Genomic DNA, 15,272 nt, shown 5'->3' with positions numbered 1-15,272 from the left:
GAAGGTGAGAATACTTGTTGGGGAACCTGCATGAGGTGGGGCAAAGGCTCTGGATTGCTGAGGGGGCAGAAGATCTTATGCTACACTAGAAAGTTTGAATCTTCTATATCCTAAAGAAACTGGTGTCTGCGAAAGGGTCTTAGACAGACAGTTTGCACTTACAAGTACATTTTATTGCTCGGTAGGCAAGTGATGTAGAGCAGAAGCAGGGACCATAGGCTGTATAAATCTGGAGCAGGAAATGGTGTCATTCCCAAGACATGGCAGTAGGCCTGGAATGAAGAGCATGCAACAGTGACTTCTCTGTTCTCCACGACGTGTTAAAGGTGTAAAGACGTTAGATATGTGTTTAAGACACCAAGAATTGCTGTCAGTGACTTAAAAAGTGGTTGGGTTTGGGAAAAGACATGGGAAACACAGCCAACTTAGGAATGGGTGTAGAGTGAGCAAAAGGAGAGTCAACTGCTGGGACGATTGGTGCCACTCACGAGAACAGTAAAGCCAGGTGTTGTGACACATGCCTTTAATTAAGCTTAGCTCTTGGGAAGCTGACGCAGGCAAATTTCTGAGTTTGAGGTTAGACTGGAACATAGTTCCAGGCCTGTTGAGGGTTAAATAGTGAAACTCTGTCCCAAGAATAAGTAAATAAAAAAAAAAATACATGAGGATGAATAAAGCCCTAGGTTCACCCCCGGTACACACCTTTAATACCAGCACTTGGGAAACAGCCTGGAGGATTGCAAGTTGAAGGCCATTGTGGGCTACACGGGTGTTGGGACTAATGAGTCCTGGCCTTCAGCTGCTCTTCCATCCTAGAACCTTCTAATTGAAGTTACTAGAAGCTGTGCCTAGCTTAGAGGATCAGAGGATGGGATTTTCACCTGTTGGCCATTGACTGCAGTATATTTAAGCCTACCTGGTGCTATTAAAGATGGGCTTTAGGTACCAGTGTTTGAAAGTCCGTGTCTCTGTCTTTGTGTGTATTCTCAACCTCCAGCCCCTTGCCCGAAGCTCGCAAACTGGGGTCTAGCGAATAGAGCGCAGACGGGGCCGCGGGACATTTGAAGGTCCACACAGAAACTAGGGAATGCTGAGAGGTCGCCCTCGGAAGTTGAGGGTGGATTGGGGTATGTGTTAATCCTGACGTTCTTAGCTCGGTTTTGGTTCCAGGCCATGCAGGCAGCAAGTGGAAGTCCAACCGAGAAAGAGGGGTAAGCGCAACCGAGAAAGAGGGGTAAGCGGACAGGGTTGTCCCCAGCCGGAGGGGACGGAGATGTATAGGGGAATTAAGATGGCACACCCTCTGAAACAGGAGGCAGGAGGGTGAATTGATGGCCTCCAACAGATAGAATGTAGACAGCTCAAAAAGATAAATGTGTACAGATGTGTGATGTTGATTGTGTTTTGTGTTCTGGACTGGAGAAAGACGTTTGATTCTAGGAACTGCTAAGAAAGGTATTTTGACTTTAAAGTGTGGGCTTAAGAATTTGATGTTTTGGAAAAAAAGGTTCTGCTTTTGTCTCCACAGACGATGAGAACCTGAGGATTTATTCGAGATTCACGTGGTTTGAATCACCGAGACCTCTTGAACTGTTGGCGTAAATACCCCTAAGAATGCAGCGTCCCCGCTCAGCAGGAAGTAGCCAGACAGGTTGACAACGCCCAAATTCCCTAAAAGATTGTTTAAGTTGGGTTCCTTCAGTGGTTCCAGAGCAGCAAGCATTCTTTCCTGAGTTCCGCTTCACTCCATGCACCAGTTTGGACCTAGAAGGAATGCAGCTGGGGCTAGAAGGCAGAGCTGGAGCAGAGCTTTGCTAGGTGGCTGTGGTGGAAGGCACATTGCCTCAGCCCAGTCGGTGCCTAGCCTGGCGGATGCCACAGCAGTGCCAGGAGTATCAGAAGGTCTGTGTCGGTCTGTCTCCTCGTGTGTATTCTCAGCCTCTAGCGCCTTTCCCTATGCTTGCAAACTGGAGTCCAGCACATAGAGCGCAGAGCAGGGCCACAGTGTGCGGCAATTGGAGGTCCACACCAAGAAAGGGAACGCTGAGAGATCGCCCTTGGAAGCCCCTCTGAGAGAGGTAAACGGACAGCGTTGTTCCTGGCTGACGAGGACGTATTGAGGAGTAAAGATGGGAGGTATCTTTTTTTTTGGCTCAGAAGAGTCGGACGATAGGGAGGAGTTTGATTTAGAGCTAGTGGAGGAGAGTGAGGAGATCTACCAGAAGAAGAAATTATACGTAAGGAATTAAGAAATTTCTTTAGAAAGCTGAGAAAACATAGAGTAAAAAAAGACTCACATCCAACTCCCTCGGCCCCACCGGCTTATAATAATGAAGGTTGGTGGTCTCAGTTGAGTAAGGGCTTTGGCACTGAACAAAACAAGGGAGTTTGTTTCCGTCCTGTACACATGGTTGCACCGGTGATGGAGGTGCCAGACACCAACAACCCAGGGCAAATAATTCACCAACATTTTGCAATAGAATTTAAAGTAAAGAAATGAAACAATTAAAGGAAGCTGTGGCTGCATATGGGGCTCAAGCACCCTTCACGTTGGCCATGGTAGAATCTTTCTCTGCTATGAATTTAACACCAAGTGATTGGCAGCAATTATGTTGTGCTGTCTCATCTGGGGGAGATTATCTCCTATGGCGAGGGGAATATCAGGAAAATTGTAAGCAAATGGCCCAGTTAAATACTCTAGTGGGTCAAGTTCAACGTAATTTAGATATGTTAACTAGGGCTGGGGCTTATGCTGATTTGCAGCAACAAATTCTGTGTGATCCAGGAGTATTCGCCCAAATAGCTGCAGCTGCCACTAAAGCATGGAAGGCCCTACCTAAAAAAGCAGCTGGGGATCAATTATCAAAAGTTCTACAAGGACCATCTTCCAACATTGATTACATTTATAGTTTCTCTCCAGTGTGTTCTTTTATGCGTTTGAAGATTACTATAATATGTAAATAATTTGCCACACTAATTACATTTTATGGTTTTGCTCCAGTATGTGTCCTTTCATGCCTTTGAAGACTACAATGTTGTGGAAAAGTTTTACCACACTGATTACATTTGTGTGGTTTCTCTCCGGTGTGTGTTTTTCATGCCTTTGAAGACTACAAGGACGTGCAAAAGCTTTATCACACGGTTTACATCCATAGGGTTTCTCCCCAGTATTCTTTCATGTATTCGTTGTCGTCTCTGACATGTGATGGCTTCACCATGTTAAATATTTTCATCGGGTTTCTCACTATTAGTTTCTTCACGCCTTTCATTTCTTGTCCCCAAGGTATATTAATGTTAACAAGAAATAATATATAGTATTATAATAAGAAATAACTCAGACACAGGAGCTTGAATCTATCTCACCCTTTCATTATCAAACTGAAGATGAGCAACAGCTGGGGATGCACTCCAGAGCTGCCTTGTTGGTTTGGGTATCAGCCGTCATACCACTGCCAATTAATACCATAGCCCAAATGGGAGACTGGGTCCATTGGTGATTGGGGACCCTCTTGCTGGCAATCTTAATGCCTGTTGCTGTGGGCATTCATTTCTGAATTCTGTGTAAGCTCAGACAACCCATGAGAATGCAGCATATGGTCACTTAGCAAGTCCTTCTGAGCCTGTTTGGCAGTAACTTGAACGTACTCCAGATTTGGTTGCAAATACTGCACCAACTATGAAGACTCCTCCGTATACGGGCAACTTCTGCGGAAGAGGACCTCCCAAAAAGGGGCAAGGGTTTACTCTTCTGAGATGACCTAAAACAGGAGGGTCTTCTGTTTTATAAAAAATTTAGGGGGAGATGTTGGGACTAATGAGTCCTGGCCTTCAGCTGCTCTTCCCTCCTAGAGCCTAAGAGGTTCTAGGTTATTTCTTATAATATTATATAATTTCTTAATATGATACCTTGGGGACAAGAAATGAAAGGTGTGAAGAAACTGACATTAGTGAGAAACCCGATGAAAATATTCAACATGGTGAAGCCATCACATGTCAGAGACGACAACGAATACATGAAAGAACACATACGGGAGAGAAACCCTACGAATGTAATCAGTGTGGTAAAGCTTTTGCACGTCCTTGTCTTCGAAGGCATGAAAGAACACACACGGGAGAGAAACCCTATGAATGTAATCAGTGTGGTAAAGCTTTTTCACAACATTGTAGTCTTCAAAGGCATGAAAGAACACATACGGGAGAGAAACCCTACGAATGTAAGGGTTTACTCTTCTGAGATAACCTAAGACAGGAGGGTCTTCTGTTTTATAAAAAATTTAGGGGGAGATGTTGGGACTAATGAGTCCTGGCCTTCAGCTGCTCTTCCCTCCTAGAACCTTCTAATTGAAGTTACTAGAAGCTGTGCCTAGTTTAGAGGATCAGAGGATGGGATTTTCACCTGTTGGCCATTGACTGCAGTGTATTTAAGTCTACATGGTGCAATTAAAGATGGGCTTTAGGTACCAGTGTTTGAAAGTCCGTGTCTCTGTCTTTGTGTGTATTCTCAACCTCCAGCCCCTTGCCCGAAGCTCACAAACTGGGGTCTAGCGCATAGAGTGCAGACCTGGGCCGTGGTGCGCCGCACATGGGGAGGCCAACAGGAACTATGTATAAAAGAGGTTTTTGTGGTATCAGGAGGAAAAAATGGGGGCTAACAGTACAAACTTTCCTTCAGAGGCCCTGTGTTTGAGTCTCAGCACTCAAGTAAGGTGACTCACAGCTCCCTGAAGCTCCAGTTCAGGGATCCGATGCTCTGGTCTCCATGAGCACCTGTACAGTTAGTCTTTTTTTTTTTTTTTGATTTTTCGAGACAGGGTTTCTCCGTAGCTTTTTGGTTCCTGTCCTGGAACTAGCTCTTGTAGACCAGGCTGGCCTCGAACTCACAGAGACCCGCCTGCCTCTGCCTCCCGAGTGCTGGGATTAAAGGTGTGCGCCACCGCCGCCCGGCAACAGTTAGTCTTTTAAACAACGGAAAGGAGAAGATGAGTGCCAAGTGCATTTGATTTTGCTCCTATGAAAACATCAGAATGGAATGGCGCTTAAGAGAGACCTGGACTGTGAAAGTCAAATGCCTGTGAGTGTCTTATGTGTGGTGGTATGCAGTGGGGGTGAGCATGCCCTACCCCTGGTTAGGGAAGCTGGCAGAAATTATGTGCTTACTTCTTGGAAAGGTCTTATTGAAGCTACTATATTAGTTTGTTGGTTGTTAGGGTCAATAGACTCTTAAGTCCTCTCCAGAAAGATTATGAGCTTTTATTTCAAGAAACTTTCCACAACCTATAACCATCTGAGTCCTGGGCGGGCGTCAGAATCACTTGGAGAGCCACACCTACCATTTGTTCTGCCCCATCCAGAGGCTCCAGGTGCTGGGGAGTCTTTAAACGCTGGCACGTACCCTGCTCAAAACTGGATGAAACTGCCACTGTAGTAGGAGACGTTGGAGAGATGTGTGTTTTCACATGTCTGTGCATGAACACACCTATGGTATGTGATATGTTACATTGGTAAATTGTCATATATTGGTTAAGCTTAGGTGGACTCTGGGAGTAAGGGGGCCCTCCCTTGACTGTCTAATAAAACTCCCGGTCCTGGCCGAGCTGGCTTCTAACTTGTAACAAGGAGGATGGAAAACAGCAAGCATTTAATAGTATTATGTCGGGCTGGAGGGATGGCTCAGCTGTTAGCGCTTACTGCTCTTCCAGAGGATCCAAGTTCTATTCCCAGAAATCATGTCCAGTAGCTCACAACTGCCTGTAACTTTGGCTCTAGGGGACTAACATCCATGGCTTCCTCTGGTATTGCAGTCACATGTACATATGTACCACCCTATACATACAGTTAACTTTTTTTTTGTTTTTTGTTTTTTGAGACAGGGTTTCTCTGTAGCTTTGGAGCCTGTCCTGGAACTAGTTCTTGTAGACAAGGCTGGCCTCGAACTCAGATCTGCCTGCCTCTGCCTCCTGAGTACTGGGATTAAATGCAAGCGTCACCACCACCTGGCTACATACAGTTAACTCTTAAAATGAACAGTACCTGTTGTTCAGGTGGAAGTTGACATGTTTGCTCTCCCTTGGCTTTCTTCAGTAAGGATGGATGTTGCTAGTGCTGGTTTTGAACATGTTTTGCTATCTGTGGCTTCTCTTTGCTATTGGCTACTTTGTAAGATAAATGTGTGTGTGTTTTTTTTTTTTGCCTCTGTATGTCTGCACCATATGTCCATATGTATGCATCGCCCATAGGGGCCAAAAGGAGCTCCTGGATTTATGGATAGTTTTGAACTGCGTTGTCAATGCTGAAGATGAACCCAGTACACTTAACCTCTGAGATCTCTCCAGCTCCAGTCTTTTTTTTTTTTTTTTTTTGAGGGGGTGGCCTGTATGTATTTCTGTGTGAGGAACTGATCCTCTGGAACTGGAGCTACAGATAGTTGTAAGCTGCCACGCAGGTGCTGGGAGCTGAATCTGGGTCCTTAGGAAGAACAGCTGATGTTCTTAACCCCTGAGCCATCTTTCCACCCCTTCTGTTTTTAGTTTTTGTGAGACAGGGTCTCTCTACATACCTCTGGCTGTTCTGGAATTAACTATGGAGACCATGCTGTCCTTAAACTCAGATCTGCTGCCTCTGCCTCCTGAGTGCCTGGGTTAAGGTGTGCGCCACCATGCCTGGCAGTGTTTGCTCTGTGTATACTTAATAAATTTACTCAGAATCCAAAACATGGGTATTGTTCATCATTCTCTGAATTGTACAAATAGTTTGAGATACTATTCCTATTCCTAAAAGCTTTAACACAAATTCTGACTTGCCAGTTAGCTAATTACCTGGTGATCTGAGGCAAACCCTTTCATGTCTCAGCCTCAGCTCTTGGCTTGATAAACAGGCATCTGGACAAACAGGTGAGGGAGGCTTGGCTCTGGTCTTCACCCAGTAGGCCTAGCCTTTATCTTCCACTAGAGGGCACTGGTAGCCTAAAAATTTGAGGATGTTCCTTCTTTCCTCAGTACAATTGCAGATAACCCTGTAAGTCTAAGTCTTTAAAGACCCATAGTCATGGTGTTTGAGGGATTGTTGGTAAGATTCTTCTAAAGTCCACCAATAAAGCCTTGGCTGAAAGAACATATCTAAGTGCACATCAGCCACCAAAGAAAGTTAATCCCCATTTCATTTAAATCTGTTTCCCCATGAGTGCGAGTGTGTGTGTGTGTGTGAGAGAGAGAGAGAGAGAGAGGGTGAGGGATCAGAGAGGACCCCCCCCCCCCCCGAGAGACCCTATCCCTTCAATACTGGAGTATCTTTGGACCCTCATGACAGCAGCACATTCTTTCTTAACAGCTTAAAAGGTCGACTAGTGGTGACCTTCCTCTGCTGAGGACCACTGATTTAGGTGTGGGTATAAAGGAGAATTTAGCTGTGGGTATAAAGGTGTGGGTATAAATGTAGAATCGCTTTTCTGGCTGGAGGGCTTTTATATTAATAAAGGCCACAGGAACAGGACAAGAGGATGAAGACTCCTGGACTCCTGGGGTGGAGCGTGGCTTCAGAAGGGATTGAACTCTAAGACTATCTCGGCCATGGTCATTGGTAAAACCTGGAACATGGATAGGACTGGCCTCACAGATGCCTACTTGTAGAGTTCAGTGGAAACTCAGACATGGAAATCAGGTAGAGGGGACAGCAGGGACTAGAGTAAGCCAGAGAGCCATATCCATATTAATAAAGAGTGCCCGTTAACAGACTTGAGTCAGGTATTTTCAGGTGGCAATGGAGGGCCATTGTTACCTGTCTTATGATTCAAGAGAATCTGCAATGACAGATTTTCTAGAAAACTTATATTTTATAAATAGTAGTAGTAGTAATAACATATAAGGTTTTAAAATAGTCGGCAGACCCAGACGAAAATGATTGTCAGTGAACCTGAATAGCTGTGACCTGTTGTGGTCAAGCCCATCTGAGTGTTGTACCGCTGTTCTGGCAGGTAGAAGTTTTTCGTGTCTTGCACACCTCACAATCCTGTAGGGCAGGTTACAGTGCATACCAGAAGGAACTGGCCACAGTCTAAGCTGGGCGCTGGACAGAGGTGTGAAGAGCATATTCCTGGGACAGTGACTCCACTGAGGCGGGGATTCCTGTCCTGTGTCCACCCCTTCCAGACCCGAGTCTCTGGATTTCCGGTGCGGTCATCCTGAAAGGCAGAACCAGGAAGACAGCAGCTCCAGAGCAGTGGTTCTCAACCTTCCTGGTGCTGCGGCACAGGTCCTGGGGTTGGCGACTCCCACCATGAAATCATTATCGTTGCTACTGCATAACTGTAATTTTGCTACTGTTCTAAATCGTCCTGTAATCATACTATAATCATGCTGTAAATATCTGATATGCGCACAGGTTGAGACTGCTCTAGGGTTTGTTTACGGTTGTAGTGCAAACAGCTCAAGCCCTTGCAACTGGTCCTTTGCCAGATTCTGTCATTCTACCTGGTGTGTAGGAACCAGAAAAAAGTCATCTAAGTTTGTGTTCCCCAGGGGCTTTTGCCTTTATTCATAACATTGGCAGCGTTTATTCTCTCTCAGCCAGTGAGTCCAGCACCAAACCACCAGAGCTACATAACTGTTTTTCCAACCCATCTATTCAGTCTACAGTTCCCTTCGCTGAAACCTTCTGGGAGCTGTCGGTCCTGCTAACGGGGAAAAGGCCAGCTGCACCTACACTGGTGCCCAGGTGCTCTGCACTGGGCTCAATCCACCTGAAATTCCAGTCTTTCCTAAAGGGGCTGCTGGGGGCTGACTTTCTGGTCCCAGCAACATTGTGCCTTTACCCTATTGCTTCTGACTCTTTGGCAGTGGGATATCTAAAGTGGGGGAGAGAGCAGGGCATCGTCAACCAAACTCCTGTCGCTTTTTTTTTTTTTTTTTTGGTGAAACAGGGTTTCTCTGTAGTTTTTTTTTTTTTTGGTTTTTCGAGACAGAGTTTCTCTGTGGTTTTGGAGCCTGTCCTGGAACTAGCTCTTTATAGACCAGGCTGGTCTCGAACTCACAGAGATCCGCCTGCCTCTGCCTCCCGAGTGCTGGGATTAAAGGCGTGCGCCACCACCACCCGGCTCTCTGTAGTTTTTGATCCTGTCCTGGAACTTGCTCTGTAGACCAGGCTGGCCTTGAACTCATGGAGATCCTCCTGTCTCTGCCTCCTGAGTGCTGGGATTAAAAGCATGTGCCACCATTGCCTGGCCTTCTGATGAATTGTAAATGTGGGGCGCAAATCCTCATCTCTAACATACCAAGAAATTGCTGCTCAGGTTTATCAGGTCCTAGCCAGTCTTTTCTGAGACCTGTAAGTACTCTCCTCCTACATCTATCCGCTTGTCCCAGGAAGGGGCCAGGCAGGAGATGATCCTGATTGTCTTGTCTGCATGCTAGCAGGCTAGGTTTGATGGTACTGCAGAAATTTCTGTTAACATGGAGCTGGAGAGATGGCTCAGTGGTTAAGAGCACTGGCTGTTGATGTGGGAGTGTTATATATCAATCTGTTGATTTCATTAGTTAAGTAATAATCAAACTGCTTGGGCTCATAGCTTAGAACATAGGTGGATGGAGTAAACAGAACAGAATGCTGGGAGGAAGAGGAAGTGAGGTAAGACGCCTCAGACGGAGACGCCATCCTCTTCTCTCCCGGGCAGACACACGCGATGAAGCTCCGACCCAGGATGGACGTAGGCTAGAATCTTCCCGGTAAGCGCACCTTGGGGTACTACACACAGATGATTAGAAATGGGCTAAATTAATATGCGAGAATTAGCCTAGAAGAGGCTAGATAGAAATGGGCCAAGCAGTGTTTAAATGAATACAGTTTGTGTGTTGTTATTTAGGGCATAAGCTAGCAGGCGGCCGGGGGGGCTGGGGATGCAGCCCCACCGCTCCTATTACTACAGGCTGTTCTTCCTGAAGGTTAGGGTTCAATTCCTAGCATCCACACAGTGGCTCACAGCTGTATGTATCAGATGTTTTCTTTTGGCCTTTGAGGGTACTTCACACAGTGGGAACAGACAAAGGGAGCAAAACACCCATTTGCATTTAAAAAATTCTGTAAAGGACTTTATCGTAAGACATGGTAGCTTATGTCTTTAATCCCAGCATTTGAGAGGCAGAGATAGGAGGATCTCTGTAAGTTCAAGGCCAGCATGGTCTACATAGTGAGCCTTAGGACTGCCAGGGCTACATCGAGAGGCACTGTCTCAAAAAAAATCTAAACCCCAAAACAAACAGATACCCTGAGAGGATCATATGGGTAAATAAATGCTGTTGACCATTGGGGCTAACCCCACAAGATTTCTTAAAACTGGTAAACATCGGGATGTATTGATGCTCTGCGGATGGAAGCGTGTGCTCCAGATGCTGGTAGGTTCTGTGTCTGGTGATTCTGTTCACCAAGGTAGAGCCCCATGACACCGTCGTCTCTTATGGGGCTCCAGACTATCATGTTGAGGATTATACTGAACATGGATCCGGGGGTGCATGAGAACTGAGACCATACACAAGCCATGGCCACAGTACCAGGAAGGGTACTCCTCTGGGGTCCCTTCATCCCCACTCGGGCATCCCAGGAGTTAGTCGACAGGTCATCAATTTTTGCCTCCTCTCTGTCTCTCTCTTTCTTTGAAACAGGGTCTCACTCTACAGTCCTGGCCAGTGCAGAACTCACTATGTAGATGGGCTGACCTTAAGCTCACAGAGCTCTTCTTGCCTCTGCCTCCCAAGTGCTGGGATCAAACGCCTGCACACGTCCCTCAGTCTGGTCTGCCTTTCTTGACTGTGGCCATCACCATATCTCCCAGAGCAGCATCAGAAGGAAATCTGTTCAGCTGTTCCTTGATCCCATTCACAGAGATGATATATGAAATTTGTCTCCTGTGTTGTCAGGAGCTTTTTGATGAATTGTTCATAGCTTTTACTGGAGGACTCTGGGAAATCCTGCATTTCACACCTGAGAATACACAGTGTCCTCACTTTGAACACCTGGAAAGAGTAAAAAAAAGATGGCTTAATTTTTCTTTTTAGATTTATTGACTTTGTTTTTTTGGGTATGTTTTGCCTTGTTATGTATGTATATCACATGCAGGCCTGTCACCGCAGAGCTCAGAAAGGGCAGCATATCCGCTGGAACTGGAGTTTGAGATGGATGTGAGCACGGTGGGTGCTGGGAACCTAATCTGGATCTCTGCAGGAGCAAGTGCTCTTAACCACTGATCAGTTCTGCAGCCCCTGTTGTTTTGTTAGTGTGGAACTTTAGGATCAAATTCAGGTCCCCATGCCTGTATGGCAAGCACTTTACTGTGAGTTATTTCTTCAGCATTCATGAAGGATATTTATATTTTAAAGCCTCATGAAGGATACAGTCTCCAATAAGGTAAAATTTTCTGGAGATCATTCATCTTATATGAAGCTATTACATTCTTATTTTTTAAAGATTTTTATTTTATGTGTATGTGTGAGAGCGTGTGTGTGTGTGTGTGTGTGTGTGTGTGTGTGTGTGTGTGTGTACTACATGAGTACTAGTGCCGTTGGAGGCTAGAAGAGGGCATTGGATCTGGATTTGGGGTTACAAGTGGTTGTAGGCTGCATGATGTTGGTACTGGGACTCGAAGCCTGACTCTGCAAGAGCAGTGTGTATTCTTAACTGCCGAGATAGCCTCTAGCCTCCACAGTGTTATTTTTCTCATTTTCTTTCTTTCCTCCTCCTCCTCTTTTTTTTTGGTGGGGGAGGGGAGATTTTCGAGACAGGGTTTCCCTTTGTAGCTGTCCTGGAACTGGGTCTGTAGACCAGGCTGGCCTCGAACTCAGAAAGATCCGCCTGCCTCTGCCTCACAAGTGCTGGGATTAAAGGCATGTGCCACCACTGCCCGGCTATTTTTCTCATTTTCACCCCAGATGTGACTCCCCCGGTCTCAGAAGGGAGTGGATCTGGGAGCCACTGGGCTAGAGGGATCCCTTCCCTGTGTGTGTCCTGTGTGCTTATAACTACAGTGTTAGGCAGACTTAGGAGAGATCTTGAAATGGCTGGTTTTTGTTTGTTTGTTTTAAGTTTTCCTTTGGGTTATCTTTGCCTTTCATTGTCTTTTGTTTTGTTTGTTTTTATTTTTTGAGTCTTGGTTTCTCTGTAGCTTTGGAGCCTGTCCTGGAACTGGGTCTGTAGAACAGGCTGGCCTCGAACTCACAGAGATTCGCCTGCCTCTGCCTTCCGAGTGTTGGGATTAAAGGTGTGTGCCACCACTACTTGCCGAATTTTAGATTTTTATGAGGGATTTGGAATTACTTTAAAAGAAAATTTCCCTTTAACAATATTGACTTTTGAAGGTTGTAGGGGTGAAATAAAGCTGTGACGAGAACGGCTGGACAGGACTTCTGGCTGCCCATAGTGGGGCAATCCATGTTTTCTCTTGTCTGCGCTTCAGGGGCCCCCTGTGTTTTTACAAGCAAAATAAACAATAAGAAATAATTTGAGATGTGGTCTCTCTCTATTTGGATCAGGTTGGCCTTGAATTTACGGAGATTCTCTTGTCTCTGCCTCCCAGTACTGGAATTAAAAATATTTACATCCTGGGAGCAGGAAGTTTTTGATAAACAGTCTGCACTCGGGTGTTAGAGCCTTTCATAGTCTGAGAGCACTTTGGTCAGGATAACGGAGGAGAAGCAGAGATACTGTGTACAGGTGTCTCAAGTGTTGGGACCTGGCTACCTCACTGGTATTTAGTTGCAGAAGGAAGTTTCCTGACCTTCTCTCTCATCCTCAGTGTTGGGAGTACAGCCTTATACACAAGGGAGGTTCTGAGTTTACATCGGCATCTTGAACACTTCCCACTGAATCCTTTCCTTGGCTGGATATGAGGGGACGTGGTGTGGAGACAGAGGAGAACCTCATGACTTCCCAATAGAAAAATGCTCTCTGAGTTTTAACAGTCCTAGGGTCTGAATCCTAAGCTCACGGTTTATCATGACTGGAGTCATGCAGTGGTTCTTCTAGTCAAGATGTCTTGGCTCCTTCTGCGTTCTCGCTTTTGTTGAGGCAGGAGGATCTCAAGTTTGAGTCCAGTATGGGCTACATATTGGGACCTTTATTTTGGGGGAATAAAGGTTGGGTTGGTGAGCTGGCTCAGAGGGTAAAGGTGCTTGCTGTCAACTCTGTGACTGGAGTTGATCCCCAGAACCTACATAGTGGCAGGAGAGGACTGAGACACGCACCACCACCCCCTTAAGTGATTCACTTAGAAATTATTGTCCCTAGAATCTTGGCATGTGGGGGCTGGAGAGATGGCTCAGCGGTTAAGAGCATTGCCTGCTCTTCCAAAGGTCCTGAGTTGAATTCCCGGCAACCACATGGAGGCTCACAACCATCTGTAATGGGGTCTGGTGCCCTCTTCTGGCCTGCAGACATAAACACAGACAGAATATTGTATGCATAATAAATAAATAAATAAATATTAAAAAAAAAAAGAATCTTGGCATGTGGTTTTCCTCTGATCTCCAGGTGGAGATCAGGTGGGTCCTGGGGAACTCACCCACCCACTCCCAAATAAATAAATAAATGTAAATAAAGATACTTTCCCATTGTTTTCATCATCATTGTCTAAGTCTACCTCCAAGAGTTACAAAGATGTTGGGCAAAGACATTGGTTTCCTGTTAATTTAATTTTTTTTGAGACAGCATCTCACTTTGCAGCCCTGACTGGCCTAGAGCTCACGTTGTGGACCAGGCTGGCCTCAGTTTTACAGAGATGCTCCTGTAAGATCCAGAGGCCTCCCAAGTGCTGGGACTAAAGGCACCCACTACCATGCCTCACTGTTGCTCCCTGTTAAAATGGCCACAATCTAAAAAGCCTGACACACTTGCCATGAAAATAATGTCAATGACCTTGACCTGAATCTGTTTTAGGCACAGTCCAGGGTGGCTCAAGAAGGTAAGAGGGGGGGCCTCTCCAGCACAGACGTCTGCTTAGTGGAGAGACTGCCGAGACGTTAGGGGAAGATCTTACGAGTCTGAGTGAAGGAGCAGCAGGGAGCATGTCCTCTCTTCTTGGATTGTAGAGGAGCAGAGTGGTTCTTAGGACCCTAGAACTGTGAGAAGCCACATCCAGTAAGTGGTTTCCTCCAGGTTAGCTGACCAGCCAAAGCTACAGCTTCATGCAAGGTCCGGGCTGACTGTAGCAGGACTGATGGATGCTGGGACAGGCCAGAGGGCAGGCTCAAGGCTGGGCAAGGCCAGGACAACATCTCTGTTAGGAAACCAGGAGTCCTGGGCACTTGAAAGCCAGATGAGTAGTGTCTTCATGACAGATAAGAGTCCCTTGGCAGGCAACTTTCCTGCCCGCCTTCCCCACCGGACAGACTCTCAGTGGCTCCAGGCTCCTGCGGTCCGCTGATTGCTTTATGATGAACACACATCCTGTCTCTGCTCAATGTCCAAGTTCCCAAGGCAGACCCTTAAGTAATTCACTTGGAAATTATAGTCCCTAGAATCTTGGCATGCAGTGACCAGTGAGAAGGACCCATGATTTCCCTGTAGAGTTTGAATCAAGGACAAGGAGGTGAATCTCAGCACAACAAGATCCTTAAGAACTGCTGTGAGTAAATCAAGAGTAAATCTGCCGAGCAAGAACTGAACTGCCCATCCTCCCACCCTGCACACTCCTGGGCTTGGCTGGGCAAGGCTGGACCACGAGTTTCATGTGGTGGCTATTCTCTGGCGCTGTGGCGGAGTCCCAGCCTAACTTCCCATATAAGGAGTGGCCTCCTCCTTGTTTATCTGAAACCAGAGCAACAGTTGGGAGTCAGGAAGCCTTTCCTCAAGTCCCCTGCACTAGACAGTACCCCTACCAAGGATAGAAAGCAAAAACTCTTAAATGAAGATTCTCATTTCTTTCCATTTCCGATTCCCCTCCCTCCCTCCCTCCCTCCCTCCCTCCTTCCATTTCTTCCCCTCCTTTTTGAGACAGGGTCTCACTATGTAGCCCTAACCTGGAACTCTCTGTGTACATTCACAGAAATCTCCCTGCCTCTGTCCCCTGAGTGCTGGGACTAAAGATGTACACCACCACCCCTGCACATCTTTATATCCGGTCCCTAAACAAAGGCTGTGTATAGACGAGATTGATGCTGGTTTAGCTACACAGACTTTATAATTTATCAAAGTGAGGGAAGCAGAATTGCATGCCATTAAGGCAGCATTCAACAAAGCTTCACTGGAAACAGCGAGAAGATAATGGGGGTTCTGCAGGGAAAGCATCACATGAA

The sequence above is a fragment of the Microtus oregoni genome, unplaced genomic scaffold, assembly GCF_018167655.1.
Source record: "Microtus oregoni isolate MIOR12 unplaced genomic scaffold, Mior012 000003F_ref0000135, whole genome shotgun sequence".
In the NCBI taxonomy this organism is placed as follows: Eukaryota; Metazoa; Chordata; class Mammalia; order Rodentia; family Cricetidae; genus Microtus; species Microtus oregoni.
This window is presented reverse-complemented; position numbering follows the sequence as displayed.